The following is a 16089-nucleotide window of genomic DNA, read 5'->3' as shown; positions in this document are numbered from 1 at the left end:
ACAAGCTCGGAGGCAGCTGATGGGATCTTTTCATTGAGTTCGTCGAACGGCTGCAAGCCAACTAGGTCCAAGCGCAGAGTTTTCGATGAAGTATTTGCAGTTGTCTGCTCTCTGAGTGTTTGCAAGGGGGGGTGCGCAGTAAAAGTTTTTTATTGCAAGGAGATATTTCATATTGTATTGCTTTTTAACTCTGTGCTGTGTGAAAAAACTGTTTCCGCTAATTGCTTTAGTGAATATATGCTTGGTCGTAAGGGCCATAATACAGTGTCCCATAATTTGTTTGCAACAATGCATATCCTGGAAACGCCCAACTGCTAGAAAGCACATTCTCGGGTGGTGGCCATTAGCTAAAAAATAAAAAGGGGGGCATTAAAACTATTTTCTCAGCTAACGAGCCCGAAAACAATTTATGGAGCACATCTACGAGGGAATGGTTCTTGTACAGCTTGACATTACCCTCTCCCGAGAGTACTTGATACCTTGTGCAGGAACTGGAGTCAAGGACACCTATGTGGACGTGAATGTCTTAGTTGGTGTTTGGGAATATTGCAGTACAGCGGAAAGCTCTATGTATCATCGATGGCTTCAACAATAAAATGACTCTAACGAACGCACTTCTGCTTTGGTGTCAATGAAAAGCATGTGAGCATTGATAAGTCCTTCACTGTTGACATTTTTGTTACACAAAAACAGGCTATGTTCAGGCACTGTAGCAAGTCTTCATGAAAAAAACAGGACAAACTGGACAGAAAAGCTGCGAAGACATGGACGCTCTGTTCATCACAGCGCCTTTTCTCGTACTTCAGTACCGTTTATTGTCGCTGTATTTCTCCACAAAATATAAACAAACTCTCCCAGCTTCACACCTTCAGCCAGAAAGCAAACATGGTGTTTGTCAATGGCAAATGATTCTACCAAACTTCCGTGGCTACGCAAAAAGTCAGTGAGTAACTCTACTTTGTCTGCATAGTCTGTGGTGTGAAGTTCACTTTCCAAACAAAACACCCGGGTTTTTTGGCACCATACACATAAAAAATGCCAAATAAGCAAGTGATGCCTTCTAGCACTACACTACAGTCCTGCAGAAAAGCCAAACCACCAAGTGATCTTTTTGCGTGAGTGCAAAGCTTTAGAGAAGCCAAGAAAGATTCCTTTTTTGCTGACGCCCAAGCTGTGCTGGAAAGCCAAAACGTGTGGCTTGTGTCACTGCTGATTTGCTGCAGGGCATGGCATGTGAATGTATTGCAGTAAGGCATTTGTTGTGCAGATGTCCTTCACACCAGGATAAATGAACCACGCTGTCTACGTAACAAAAACCCAGAGTGAGGTTACAACAAAATGTTTTATGTAAAATGTTAGAATTGTGTTTGTTATAAATAGCAATTAACGTTTTAATTTCGTTTGATAGTAGTTAAAAGGCCTGTTAGAAATCGTAGGCTGAAACTAAACAAAACCAATGTTTCATGCAGTTACAATTGTGTGAAATAGCGACATAAGGATTTGGGTCCTAAATTCAGCAGGCATGCTCCAGCTGGGAATGTGTTTGCCGAGTACAATAATAATAAAGGCATGGAAAAAAAGGGTGAGCTTAGTTGAGTTACCAGCAAAGTATTGGTAGACAGTTGGAATGCTTACAAAAATTTAAAAATAGTTTGGATACCCTGAAGCAATATGCGGAACTTCACCGCCCTGATTTTAAGTTTATTAGTACTGAGCTTAATGCACCCCACATAACACCATTGAAGGACGTTACGCCTGCATGGACACAGCACCGCCTAATATGTAAGTTTTATTTGAACAGAGGTAAATAAGAGAATATTGCATAAGCAGTCCATTTAAACGTACATAAGAACAATCAGGGTTTTTGAAGTGAAGCTCGGAAGCATGCTAAATAAAAGGGACAAAAGGCGAGTTGATGTTGTTACTAACTACAAATTTCAACCACCGTGCATGAAACAAACCCCTTATATAAAGGAGTGTGTGTAATCACAAGATTTTTTAGAGAAAAATTTCTGAGTGCATTGTACACGTATGCCAGATGGTATTTTGACACCCCAGCCAAGTACTGTGTCAGCGCTTTTTAAATGCGGACCATTTCTTAGGCTCGCCTGGTCCTGCGTTGTTGATGGCGGCGCCGTCCACACGCTCACTGCGCATGCGCAACTCTCCTCCTTACACCCACAGCTCCGCGATACTACACTATAAAAAAAGAAATAGTTAGCGGCGGCCGGTTTAGATCGCACGACTGTCTGACCGCAACGGGAGGAACGCGGTGCTCTTCCCACTACGCTACAAATCCGGAACAGGAGCAAGTGTTACGAACGCGCCTTATGTCCTTGACTCATTCAAACTACGTCAAGAAGCTACTGATACAACGAAGGCACGCGAAGCTGAACGTCAACGGAAACGACGAACTGAAAACTTTAGAGGGGGATGCTGAATTTCCCGTCGAAAGCTGTGGAGGGAAGCGCCACGCGCCTTGCAGCTCAACCAGCCCCGTCCGCAGCGCCTCTGATGCTGATTGTGGTAGGATGCCCCTAGGGATTGGTCAACCAAACAATCTATCACGAGATAGGTTCGCGTTCAACCACCGTCGTCATCTTCCCGTAGGGGAACCGCCGAAGAAGAAGAACGACAAGACAAAGCTGTGAAGAGGAGGGCGTGTACATTGCTCTCAGCCGGTGCACCAATGTCAACAACCTTTACCTCACTAAAGCTGACGGAGACTACCGATTCTACCACAGAGACAACATCGACAAGAACATGATGGACGAGTTTCGGTGCCTCGAGAACCACCGCCTACTCACCGTAACACAACAGCACTTGCGTGCCTTTGCCACTGGTGTGGACGCGGACGCGGAATTCCTTCTGGCGCTAGTAAGAACCAGATCACTCAACATAACGGCAAAACAATGGAACCACATGGAACTGCCACGATGCTTCGCATCCTCATCAGGGTTCCCGACGGGAAGATGGTGCAATTTTTTTTCTGCTGTTTTTATGATCAATGGCTGTTTGTTCAGGAACCACCCTCTCCTCTCATTTGGGCCGCCATCTTTTTTAGTCACTGCATTCTTCTGCTTATTGAGGGAGCTAGCAAAATGAGGACCACCTATAGGCAGGGTTACCCCAGGCTCACACAATTTCTCGAGAGGCTAAACAATGTTTTGAAGGTCCCCATTTGTGAGCTTTCACTTTTTTTTGCAGCAAAAAAACCAGAAAACATCTAGACAGGCCTTTGAGAACTGTCCGAAATCAAAATAATGAGTATTTTGGGCCCGAACTGGCCGGCTAGACCTAACTAGTCGATCCACATGTCAAATGCCCCGCATAAAAATCAACCAATGAAAACCTACGCTCTTAATACTTACTAGAGACTCACTGCATTGGCTTATTGCATGGCATTGTGTGGGTGGGCTTCTGGTTTCCACCTATGAAGCCTGATGCTTGTGTTAAGAGTGTCCAGTTTTGCTGTCAAGCTTTTTTTGAGACTTCACTGCCCTGGAGTGTACCACCGTCCATTCCTTGGAATTTATGTTGGCCATGAGAAATCCTAGTAAATCATTACAAGCCCCTGAAGCTGGCTGGCAAGTGGGAATTTGTTTAGCGGCCACTGTTTAGGGCCACAGTGGGCAGTCTGTTAAAGAGGCCACGAAGAAAAAATACAAGGTTTGTTCATTCAAAACACTTCTTTGCCCTAATAACAAATGACATCAGTTTTATTGCAAACTTCAAACAAATAAGATGATACAGAAAATTTGCAAAGCAGTTGAAGCTCCACAGACACTTTCCAGCTATTTCTCTAGGACATCACAATCTTTTTTGTGCGATTGACAGCCACCGACCTAATCCACTGCAAAAAGAGCATAACTGGGCGACTGCAGTGGGGCCTCCGTTCCGTTTGATCAGATCACTTGAGTGCTAACGTACAGTTAACACACAGATAATTGCATTCACAGTGCACGTCCATGTAGCGTCACCTGTGCCCATATTACATCAATTCAGTTTGAAATTGGGATGTTTTTCACAATTTCTTTTGGTTAAACTCACCCCATGACAGCCTTGACCTTTGCCTATCAATTACATTTGCAGCGTGCTCGCTGCTTATACCCATGGACAAAAACAATCCGCCGATGCTTTCACGTTCCAGGCACATCTTAAGACTCTCTTTGACGTTGACTATTGAGCCTGCGTAGAGCCCATGGGTTTTGTATATGCTGGACTGCATGTATGTGTATTATCCACGATGGTCAGCCAAGTGTATACCATTCCTGTTACCGCCTGTACAGCTTCTTCTCTGACCCTATCGCCTGGGTGTCCTAAATTAAGTCCCTTTGCATGAAGGGAGTGGGTGAAATCTGGCCAGCATAGCATATACCGCCGGATATACAGCGAGACGTGAAAGGTATGCCAATGCAGCAGCTATAGCATGAAGCGCCTAGCTAGTGTGCCTTTTGAAGGACCCAGGTCCTAATCTGTCGTAGCATCATGTATGTGCCAATGTGAGGAGCTGAATACATGACGGAAACTACCCAGCCACAATCTCGGCGATGGGATACGAGGCGGCCAGTGTTCTCACTCTTTCTCACCCTTTGTATCGTAGATGTATTTCTGCCTCATTTTATGGTAGTGAATTGGCTCACCACTACAGCTGCAATAATTTCTCCTGAAAAATATTTTCAAGCGCTGAATACCATGCATTTATGACGCAAGAGGCGCATGCTCACGAGACGTTTCTGTGAACAAAACGTATCCGGAGTAAACAGTTTTAAGCCACAAGTCAGTCCACTCGAAAATTTATACAAAATGTGCGACAAACTGCCGATTTTCTAGTCGTCTTTGCTAATCTTGTTAAAAGGGGAACTACTGTGCTGGGTTGTAGGCGGTACATGTGTGGCGACGCCAAAGAGAACCTTTTCTAGCTATTCGTGGTTTGCACTTGTAATGCCCACATGCGACCAGTAATATGTCAGTTGCGCGTCTAGCCTACGTCCTGAGCACTGTACGTTCCGCCGTTAGTTTGGCGCTGCTTAGATATGTCATTTTGAAAACACACCGCGATTTCAGGTAACCCATTTAAGCATTCTGAACTTGCCGTGGTGCAAACTGTTAATAGCAGATGCCACCGCGTGGACACGCCGCAGCAGGCTCACATAATCACGCTCGGACGGTGTCTTTTTTGCGTGCGACGTGGGTTGTTCGAATGGGGCCACTCGGCTGCGCGATGTCGTCTAACGCAGGTACCATCGGCATACATCAGTCGGTCACAGATCAGCATTATTCGAGAGCAGTTATTTCGCTACCGTGTGGAAAGGCTGGCTTGGTTCCTGCACACGGCAATGCTCTCGCACTTTCTGATAGTGCTTCTAACAATTTCAACTCTGCTTTATCTACGCTGTCGACCCGAGAAAATCAGCGCTTTCGGATACGCCATGTCGCCATACGCCGGCAGCGCCGGCGGCTTCCGCAAGAACGAAGAAAACATTTTTTAGAAAGCTTCTAGCAATTGTGTAGCTTAAAACGTAAAAAATCTTCTTTTTGTATTATACTATGCAATATAATCACAATTGTTGTTAATATGACGTCACGGGGGGAGGAGCCACCGCGTGGTTGCTCAGTCTCGTGCCTCGCGCGGGGTTCCGGCCGCTGCTTTAAGTTCTTAGTACATAACTTATAATTATTTTAACTGTATAATTGCTTCAAATAAACCGCGATAATAAATTTTGACAAAATCAAAACCTCACATTTATTTTATTATTTTGTTACAATGGCAGCTGAGCTGGTGGCTTCATTTTGAGGAGCCGCGTAGCCGGCCATGCTGGCCGTGGACGTGGAAGAATGGGAAGAATGGTCGTCGATAGCAGTAGTATTCCTTTCTTTGTGGTAGTGCCTCTAGTCTGACAGTTCTTTAAGAGTGAATACTGGCTGCTAACTACTGCAGGGAATCCTTATTATATTTGCGTCCTTGTGCCTCGTTACTGCGGCCGCCCAAGAGTTCATGTTTGCTGAAGCTGACATCAAAATGCACAAAAATAACGCCCAAAGACGCTGCTATGGGGTGTTCAAAACGCGGATTTTGTGGTGCGTGCTGGTGATGTGATGCTTTACCAGTGGTCCGGCCAATTTTAACAGAAGTGTGCCGCTCTTTGAAAAGTCCTCTGAAGCAGTCGATCAATCTGCCGCCGAGTCGCTGCAGTAGGCGGTCATCATTTTCCAGGTTGGTAAGTTTATTTGGCGCGTGTCGTTAACGGGCAACATTTTGCGGCATGTCTTGCTTCAATCGCACAACTGTGAGGAAATATACATCATAAATTAAAGACAAAATCGACGTGAAATGTGTAAAGGGCCGTCCAGGCAAGAGGGAGACCAGCTGATTAGACGTCACCTGCAATTGTGGGACTGAGTCTACTGCATTTTCTAGTGACAGTGTTTAGCGTTCCGTCCGGGAGGAATGCGCTGGACACTACCAAAAATAAATGGGTGTGGCGATTCTGCCGGCAGCCGGGAGAAATATATTTTCGAAATTGTCCCGGCAGTCCAATCTCATTGGCTGACGAAGGGACGTTAAAAGTGCCGGGAAAATTAAACTTTCCGTATTCTGTCGGCAGCGGGGAGAAATACGTTTTTGAAAAATGCAAGAAAACATAACCTAACCACTCGTTTTCTGGCTGCCTTGATGGTTTGAGTTTTTGTCAGAAGTCAAGTTTTTAAACCTCATTTCCTATCATGTATAATGAAATCTGGCCCTATACACCAGTCATGCTCATTGTCGTTTTGTGATTTTACTTTTGTTTTTGCTGGGTTTACTTAGTTTTTAAGGTTTCACCCCTCATATATGACTATTGTTTTGGCGCTCTTTGCCCCAGTTGGCCTTGCGCCATAAACATCCTACCATCATCATCATCATCGTCCGAGCTTCGCGCTTCCAAAGCTGCACACAGTTTTCTACACTCTACCTGGACGTTCTATCATCCAACTGCGCCAACGTTGCGAACTTCTCACCGACAGCGAGGGGTGGGCTAGCAGATATTTCCGTGGTATCATAGCTCGTCTCTTACAGTGGTGACGATCGCTTAGCTCCCGATTCAGGGAGCGACTCAGAGGTTATTTCATCCATGGCTAAAACCACCAACACTATCTCAAACAATCTTCGCCCGAATTTGATGAGCCATGTGTCCCGCCGACCATGCCAATGAGGACTTGTTGTCCGTGTGGAGTTCGCCAAAATTACGTACGATGTCACGCATTTCTCACGTGACTCCATGAGCCAATGAGATTCGACTGGCAGAAGAATTTCGAAAACGTATTTCTCCGGCTGCCGGCAGACTAGCCACACCCAAAATAAAACGTTTTTGTTGCTGATTGAGTAGGCGACGTAGAACGAAAGGCCACCACTACGGGTTTACTTTTTTTTCGTCTTGTGTCCTCTACTGTGGCCATTACCAGGTACTGCATTAAACTGCTTAGCTTTAGTTACACCTGTTATAAATAAACGGACTTAGCAAGCAGAATTTTCTTCCAAGCAGATCAAATAACAAGGAAGGTTGCCGTCTGCAGTGATACCAGTATCGTTTTAATTCATGTAGAATGCAGCCACAGGTTTATCACAACTAGCACGGCGTGATGCCTATATCGTCGTAATCATGCTCCGCCAGTTTGGCGGCCCAGTTGCATGTTAGCAGTTATAGCGGGCAATGGTCATATGTTTTACAGCGGCGTGCATTGTTTCGGCACACTCAGCGTTGTGCCGTGTAGTCCTCATTCCGCATCGGCGCACTTATAGTGACAACGACCAGTAAGAAAATGAGTGCTGACGGTTGTGCGGTTTTAAAAAGAGTTGCAAGGTTCACTCTGTATTTATACGCTTCCTGTGGACGCAGTTGGTGTTCGGTGATTTGTCGAATTTTGTGTGTATTCCAAATAAATGAGCAAAATAATTATGCTAGGAAACGACGCAGCTAACAGTGCAGTGATATATATACACTGAATCCTTCTCTGCCAATATAAAATATTGGCGCTCGCAGATTACTGTGCCCCTATTTTAATTTGCTACCTGAAAAATTACTTGTACACGCAGCTTCAGCTAGCGCTGAAACAGGCAATGTAGCAATTTTTTCGCAATGCAGTGTTGGCTGCCAACCCCGCACGGGGCACCTTGAGCAATCTTGGTGACGGTACTGGCGATACCGCGGACCCCGAGCCCCCAAACATAAGCTGGATCCAACCGTGGCGATGTGTTTATAGGTGGAGGGTTAGAAACCACGAACAGTGGCCGTCGGAGCCCAGGTCAAGCTCCGGCGGATGGGCTCCCTGTCTGTTCACCAGGCAGGGAGCTCCGGGACCTCTTTGACTACCAGGGTAAGGTCAAAGAAGGAAGTACCCCCGTCTCCCTGCTTTCCTATGTATCATATGGCATTTTCCAAACCCCCCCTCAAACGTGATCGGCCCCCGAAAAGGGGCCGCAGCGAAGTTTCGTTCCCACCTCTTTCAACAACTGTCTTGTCAACAACCGTGAATAACTATGCTCGTTTTCTTGTGATTGAGTCAGCTGACTCAGCGAGAACTGTCGCTTCCATGTCCGTATTCTTGATCTCTAAATTTCTGCAAAGCACCATAGGTGGCAAATATCAAGCTAAAAAGCTCAGGACCGGAGAAATCCTTGTAGAACTCAATGCCGAACAACAAGCCCGCGCTCTTCTTGCGCAAACCCGCATCCATGATCTGGACATCAGGGTCACGCCACACAGGAGCCTAAACAGCTCCCAGGGTGTGATTTCTGAGACAGATCTCCTGACGGAAACAGATGCCGATCTTCTCGAAGGCTTAAAGGATCAGGCCATCACAGCTGTGCGGCGCATCACGATGCGCAGGGACAACAAGATAATCCCCACCAAACACATCATCCTGACCTTTGACCGCTCGGCACTTCCACAATATATAAATGCAGGCTTCATCCGATGCTCCATTCGTCCTTACATTCCGAACCCGCGCCGCTGCTTCAAGTGCCAGCGGTTCGGGCACGGTACAAACTCGTGCCGTGGCCGAACGACTTGTGCAAAATGCGCCGCGTACGATCACCCCAGCGACAACTGCCCATCCGACACCCTCACGTGTGTGAACTGCGGGGGGGCGCATGCAGCGTACTCCCGCAAATGTGAAAAATTTAAAACAGAGAAAAAGATCATCAAAATCAAGATAATCGAGAACATCACCTTCCCAGAGGCGCGGGAGAGGTTCGCCTCAGTCCCCCTGGGGAGGTACGCCGGCGCGGCTCGCCGGGGGGCGGAGCGGCGTCTGGTGTCTACAGGGACCCAGTTCAGCAAGTCTGACCTGGTCCCTGCGCCGCCCCCCCCCTGGGGTGCCTCAGGCAGCCCAATCCGTCGCGCACGCCGCTTGCTGAGGCAGCAGCGGTTGTGGTGGCAACTTCTTCTGTAGGGACCGGTTCCACTCCCGCCTCGGCTCCCCGTCCTCCAGTGCGTTGGAGGGTGCCGACCGGATGGACACCGGGGGCCCCGCATCGGCTCCCACCGCCACCGCCCCTCCCGTGGCACCTTTGGTTTCCCGGACGCCCTCGGTGGTGGCGGCTCAAACGAAGGGCTCCCGAAAGGGGGCCAAGTCCGAGGGGCCTGGTCCGCCGGGCACCCTTCTGGTATCCGACGAGGAGATGGATGTCGCGCCGTTCCTGCCTGCAACGCAGCGCAAGGAGTGGCCTCTGATGTCCAAGCCGACAGAAAGGCCTAGAAATCCTAGAATAACAGCCCCGAAAGACTACACATGAACAAACACACACACACTCCAGTTATTCTTAAATTTAAATAATGGGAACAGAAAACATCATCCAATGGAACTGCAGAGGCCTCCTTAAAAATCTTGACGATGTGTATGAGATGCTGCATGCCAATCAGCCAAGTATTATGTGTCTCCAGGAAACCCACCTCAATTCTAAACAAACAAATTTCTTAAATAGGTACATGGTATTCAGAAAGGACAGGGTTGGCTGCACACACTCTTCAGGAGGTGTGGCAATTGTCACCCGGAAATCCTTAGCCTGCCACCCTGTCACTCTGAACACTGTCGTTGAGGCTGTAGGGATCCGTACGATAATTTAATAGGTTGATAACGGTATGCTCCATTTACATTCCTCCTGATCATGCACTTTTGAGCTCTGACTTCGAGGCGCTGGTCGACCAGCTTGCCGAACCGTACATCCTAACAGGCGACCTTAATGCACACAACTCTCTTTGGGGCTCCTCCAGAACGGATGCCCGAGGTCTCCTAATAGAGAAATTTCTTACATCTTCAGGAGCATGCCTTTTTAACAAAAAGCAGCCTACATACCATAACATAGGACACAATACATACTCGCATCTTGACTTGGCTATTGGTTCCGCAATTCTCTTTCCATGTCTTGAGTGGGGCGTGGGCACGGACCCATATGGTAGTGACCATTTCCCCACTTTATTAACGTATATAGGTATAGGCCCGAGCAGTCCATCTTCCCATAACAAGTTTAATGAATCAAAAGCAAACTGGAGCACATTCACAAAACATCTCAACTACACCACACATCCATAAAACACCTACACGTGGAGGAAGTCGCCCAACTCGTCACGGCGCACATCTTCGACGCTGCCGAAAAGTTCATTCCCCAGGCCCCCAGTGGGTCCCGCACCCCAAGGAGGCCCTGGTGGAACTCGGACTGCAGGCGGGCGCGAGGGGCCCAGAACAAGGCGAGGGGTGTCCTTCGCCGGTACCCCACGTCCTCATTTCTTTTAAACTGGCCAAGGCTTTTGGGAGGCGAGTGCGCCGTGAGGCGAAAAGGGAGAGTTGGCGCACCTTCCTCACTTCCATCAATTCGTACACAGACACACACAAAGTCTGGACACGTATACGAAAACTAAAAGGACAACAGACACACAGCCTGCCCCTGGTTAGTACAACAGGGGACACACTGGAAGACCAGGCTAACACACTCGCGCAACACTTCCAACACGTGTCCAGCTCAGCACACTACACTAATACTTTCATGCAACACAAAACATCTGCAGAAAAGAAGGCCTTACGAGACAAGAACAATTCGAATTCTGCTTACAACTCTGAATGCACACTTCATGAGCTGAAGGTTGCTCTTGCCACTTGTAAGCCCTCAGCTCCAGGGGCAGACAGCATTACATACACCATGATACATCTACATGCAGACACTCTTGAGACAATCCTACACCTCTACAACAGAATATGGCTTTCGGGGCAACTTCCAAGGTCTTGGAAGGAGGCCATAGTTGTGGCCTTTCTGAAGGAGGGGAAGGAACCTTCCTCTCCAGCAAGTTTTCGTCCCATCGCCCTGGCAAGCTGCCTGTGTAAGCTCCTCGAGAAGATGATAAACCGTAGGCACGTGTACTTTCTGGAGTACAATGGTCTTCTCTAGGGCTGCCAGGCAGGCTTCCGGGCAGGGCGATCCACAAATTATCAGCTTGTTGCATTAGAATCATACATCAAAGATGCCTTTATACACCAACAGTATTGCATGACCGCATTTTTTGACATCGAAAAAGCGTACGATACGGCATGGCGCTACGGCATCCTTGCAGACTTAAAATCGTACGGTGTAACAGGTAATATGTTGAACACTCTTGACAGCTACCTGTCCAAACGAACATTTCGTGTGAGATTTGGGTCGGCACTGTCCAGAGTTCACATTCAAGAAAATGGCGTGCCTCAAGGCAGAGTTTTGAGCTGCATGCTGTTTATCGTCAAGATGAATTCGCTTCGGAAAGCATTGCCTCCATCGATCTCCTGTTTAGTGTATATGGATGATGTACAAATATCTTTTAAATCTTGTAACATATCCATATGTGAACGTCAAGTCCAGCTTGGGGTAAAGAAACTCTCTCGCTGGGCAGACGAAAATGGTTTCAAACTTAATCCCACAAAAAGTACCTGTGTCGTATTCTCAAGGAGACGTGGAGTAAGGCCCGATCCTGAAATAAACCTCAATGGTGACCAAATCCCTGTTAAAAAGGAACATAAGTTTTTGGGTGTGGTGATGGATGAAAAACTCACATTCATATCTCACATCAAACAACTCAAACAAAAATGTCTAAAAACAATGAATATTTTGAAAGTCCTGTCTCACCAATCATACGGTGCAGATAAACAACTCCTGCGCGCCTTTAGACCGCTTTGGTAGGGTCTCGTTTGGATTACGGTAGTGTTGTCTACGGGTCGGCTACAAAAACAGCGCTAAAAATGCTCGACCCAGTGCTGCACCTGGGGCTTCGCCTCACGTGTGGTGCTTTCCGTACAAGCCCTGTCCAAAGCCTGTATGTGGAGTGTGACAAGTGATGCCTGGAGTACCAGCGAATGTATGTTGATCTTTTATATGCTTGTAAAATATCATCAATCGACAACCATCCTTTTAAACCTGTTTTTATGGATACATCCACGTCACAGCTGTTTTTAAGTCGCCCATCTCTGTCTCTACCTGTCTCACTTAGGGTGAGAAGGGAAGCTTCTGAACTGTCAATCTCCTTTTTGGACACGTTCAGAACATATACCATTGACTTTATAGCCCCCTGGCAATTTCGCCCTGTATCGTGTGACCTGTCGTTTACACAATTACAGAAAAGCAGGGGACCACAAATCGTGATTTCACAACATTTTCAGTATCTGCAGCAAGAGTACCAGGCTGCAGAAGTTTTTTAGTGATGCATCGAAAACTTCCATCGCGGTGTCTTGTGTTGCGCACGGACCCAACTTTACGGCCTCTACATCGCTGCATGTAAATTCGAGCATCTTCACGGCTGAAGCGTATGGCATTTTTCTTGTTGCTGGTCATATTGTTCAACATCACATTCAGAAGTCCATCATCTACGCAGATTTACTCAGCGTTGTACGTGCATTATCATCCCAAACGCGTTCTCAAAATCACGTCATAAATCTAGTTTTTAAGACTTTAATGTCAGCGTATGCCAAAAATCTCGAAGTGATGGTATGTTGGGTACCGGGTCACTGTGGGATTGGAGGAAATGAGATCGCAGACCAAATGGCCGCCGCTGCGGCACACAGGAACACAGTGGACATTACAGAATTACCGTACACCGACCTCAAGCCATACATAAGGAACACCTTTGCAAAACCTGGCAAGCCGACTGGAGCACACAGACAGACAACAAGTTACACCTAATTAAACTACACCTAGGACCTTACACTACTGACTCACACAACAGATTCATTGAAGTTTCACTAGCTAGATTGCGGATAGGCCACACACACGCAACACACTCCCATCTGCTCACTGGTTCTCCAAGACCCTTGTGTAGCAGGTGTGGGGAGGGCCTATCTGTAATTCACATTCTCATTACATGCAGAGCACTCCACAGAACAAGACGCAAATATTTCCCACGACTATACAGACAACACATCCCACTACATCCAGCACTGTTTTTAGCGGATGATCCCATAGTCCCTATACAAAGCACTTTTAGGTTTCTTAGCGAAATCAAATTTTTACAACGTATTTCCTATCACGCGTAATTCTTGCACATAGTTTCATGCCGTGCACTATCACACCCTGGCCTTTTACACCAGCCATCCTCATTGTCTCACTGATTTTACTATTTTAATCTCTGCTCTTGTTGAGCAATCTTAGGGGTTACATCTTCAACCGTCATACATAACCATTGCTTTGGCGCTCTTTGCCCTAGTTGGCCTTGCGCCATAAACATCCAACCATCATCATCTGTTGGCTGCCAAGCATCCAAGTTTAATTACCCTCAAGGATTTTTTTTTTAAATTTGGCTTCTGCCATAGAGAAATTGTGATAGCATTGCTATGCCAATATGAAATGCAGCTTTCACAGATTTTGTGTTTCTGCATAGTTGTGGGCTCTTTCCGCTTGCAACTTTTGAAGAGCTGTGACGCTGTCATGTATTTTGGTTAGTGGTGTCGACTGGGTGCATTAACAGCTGTCATTACAACGAATGCACAGGCTGTAGTGCACACAATTGGTACATTTATTTCAGGTGAGCATGGCAGTTGCAGAATGAACTCGAAAGTGCCTTTCTCAAGTTGGATTTGCTTTCGTTTTTTGTCTGGTCTCCATACAAGCTATATGTTTTCTTTCCTGCTCGTGAAGTAAAATGTAGAACTTCATATATCTGGATGTCAAAATGCCATCTTATGGCAACTGTCGTGCTGGAACAAGCTAGCAGTAAATGGTTGGCTGTGCTGTGAAAACTGATGCACTATTCTCAGATCGTTGCTCCTGTAGGTCATTTTGCTTTAAAAAGTAGGAGCGTCAGAACACCTTCTGCTCACCTCGTTAAAAGGTTATAAAGAAACAAGCGATATTCAATTCGGTCCTTACTTCCGAGCGGGCAGCCGCACTGGCGCTTCATTCTGCACTTCTTTGTCATCACTGAGAGTGACTTGCTCCGCACTTCTGACTTGAGGAACGATGGCCTTAGTCGTTAGTGCACCATTCTCCACTGCAGTCGCATCCACATTGACGTAATCCACAGACAATACTGTGGTGATGCTGTCTGGCTGAGCCATCACTGATGAGTGCTAGGCACGCGCCTCTACTGCAGTGTTAGGCCACAAGCGAAGAATAAACGGGGACCCCATTTTTGGTTCAAGGCGATGTAGCGTTTGAATGTGTCCCTCATCCCTTCGCAGTCGCGGCAATACATTTTCTATAATGTCTGCCATTAGGGGCAAAGATGCAATCTTTGGGAGCAGGCTGGTCAGCATTACCTTGTGGGAGAATCTTCAAAAATGACAGACTGCTCTCAAACTTCAGTCAGTTCCTGGCAGTCACAAAACAGGCTCCTCACTGCGAGTCAGAGCACGTGGAGCATTATAAGCAGGCTGTGGTAGTTGAGTGGTACCTGTGTAATTCTCATCTGAAGATTAACGATGTTTTTCCTGCATGGAACCTTGCTATTGTATATTTTTTCAAGTTGGAAAGTTGATGGGAAGTTTGGGAGAAGCGCTGTGAATATTTGGACAAATTTAGTGACAGGTATTGTCTACATAGACTACACAGAAAGGTTTTCATTGCCCGTGCAATTGCCAAAGCCTGGACGTTATTGATTGGTAGCACAAAAAGACAGACTTTGGATTCTGTCCACTGGAGGAAACGTTATTTACTTAACTGTGTTAAAGGGAAAGATACATAAATTATGTGTCAAGATGCATAAAACAGATACACAAAAAAGCAGGAAAGCCAAAAGGGTATAAAAAAATTGCGTTGTGTGTATACCTGTCATTACTTATTTTGTGGGAAATAAGGCCCCACTTGTGTCTCAAAACGGTTCTTGCTTCAAAAGAATTGCATAATATGAAAGAAAGCTCATTTGTGTCCCATGTTCTTACTGCACCTAATTTTTTCCACAAAAGTTTTAAATGTCGCATATACTGTTCAAATCTTTCAGAATCAGAATCAGAATTTTATTTCTAACAGGTGTGTTGGGGGCCACCCAGGCAAAAAGCGGCTCTGACCACTTGAGGGGACCTGGGGTCTCGTACAAGGCAGCAGGGCTTCACAAATACACAGCAAAGGGGTAAATTCCTAAAACACAGACTGGAGATTCTAAAATATTGTAAAGTTTAAGATCTTATACTGGTCATTTTGGTGTCGTAACAGATATAGGAACACTATTGTTTATTTAAAAGTCAGCTTCATACAACAGTATATGACCTTGTAATAGTGATATGCCAAGTTTATATAGCAACTCCTTTTGACAGACAGACAGACATGTCATTTTGGAAAACTCACGCATCAAGGCAAACATAAACCACACTGAGCATTCCGGAACGTTTCTGTCAATGGGTCAGTAATTATTCATGCACTTGACGCGGAGAGAGTGCAATAATGTTTATATTCGTGCCTTCCAACATGTTGAGTGGAGTAGGCAAATGGTATGCCTGTGATTGAAATTTGTAGTTAGCGCGGTGGCGAGGAATAAGCCACTTGTCAGAGCGGCGGGTGTTGGAATCAGTGTGTTGTACTGTTAGTTGCAAAAATGTTCTTATAAAATGCTGTAGTTTGTGAATAAACAACCAAGAATGACGCAGTCAAAAATCGTA

This window comes from Haemaphysalis longicornis, unplaced genomic scaffold, assembly GCF_048455015.1.
Source record: "Haemaphysalis longicornis isolate Haplotype H1 unplaced genomic scaffold, Haemaphysalis longicornis Haplotype H1 scaffold_2, whole genome shotgun sequence".
Taxonomy (NCBI): domain Eukaryota; kingdom Metazoa; phylum Arthropoda; class Arachnida; order Ixodida; family Ixodidae; genus Haemaphysalis; species Haemaphysalis longicornis.
Note: the sequence above shows the minus strand (reverse complement) of the source record.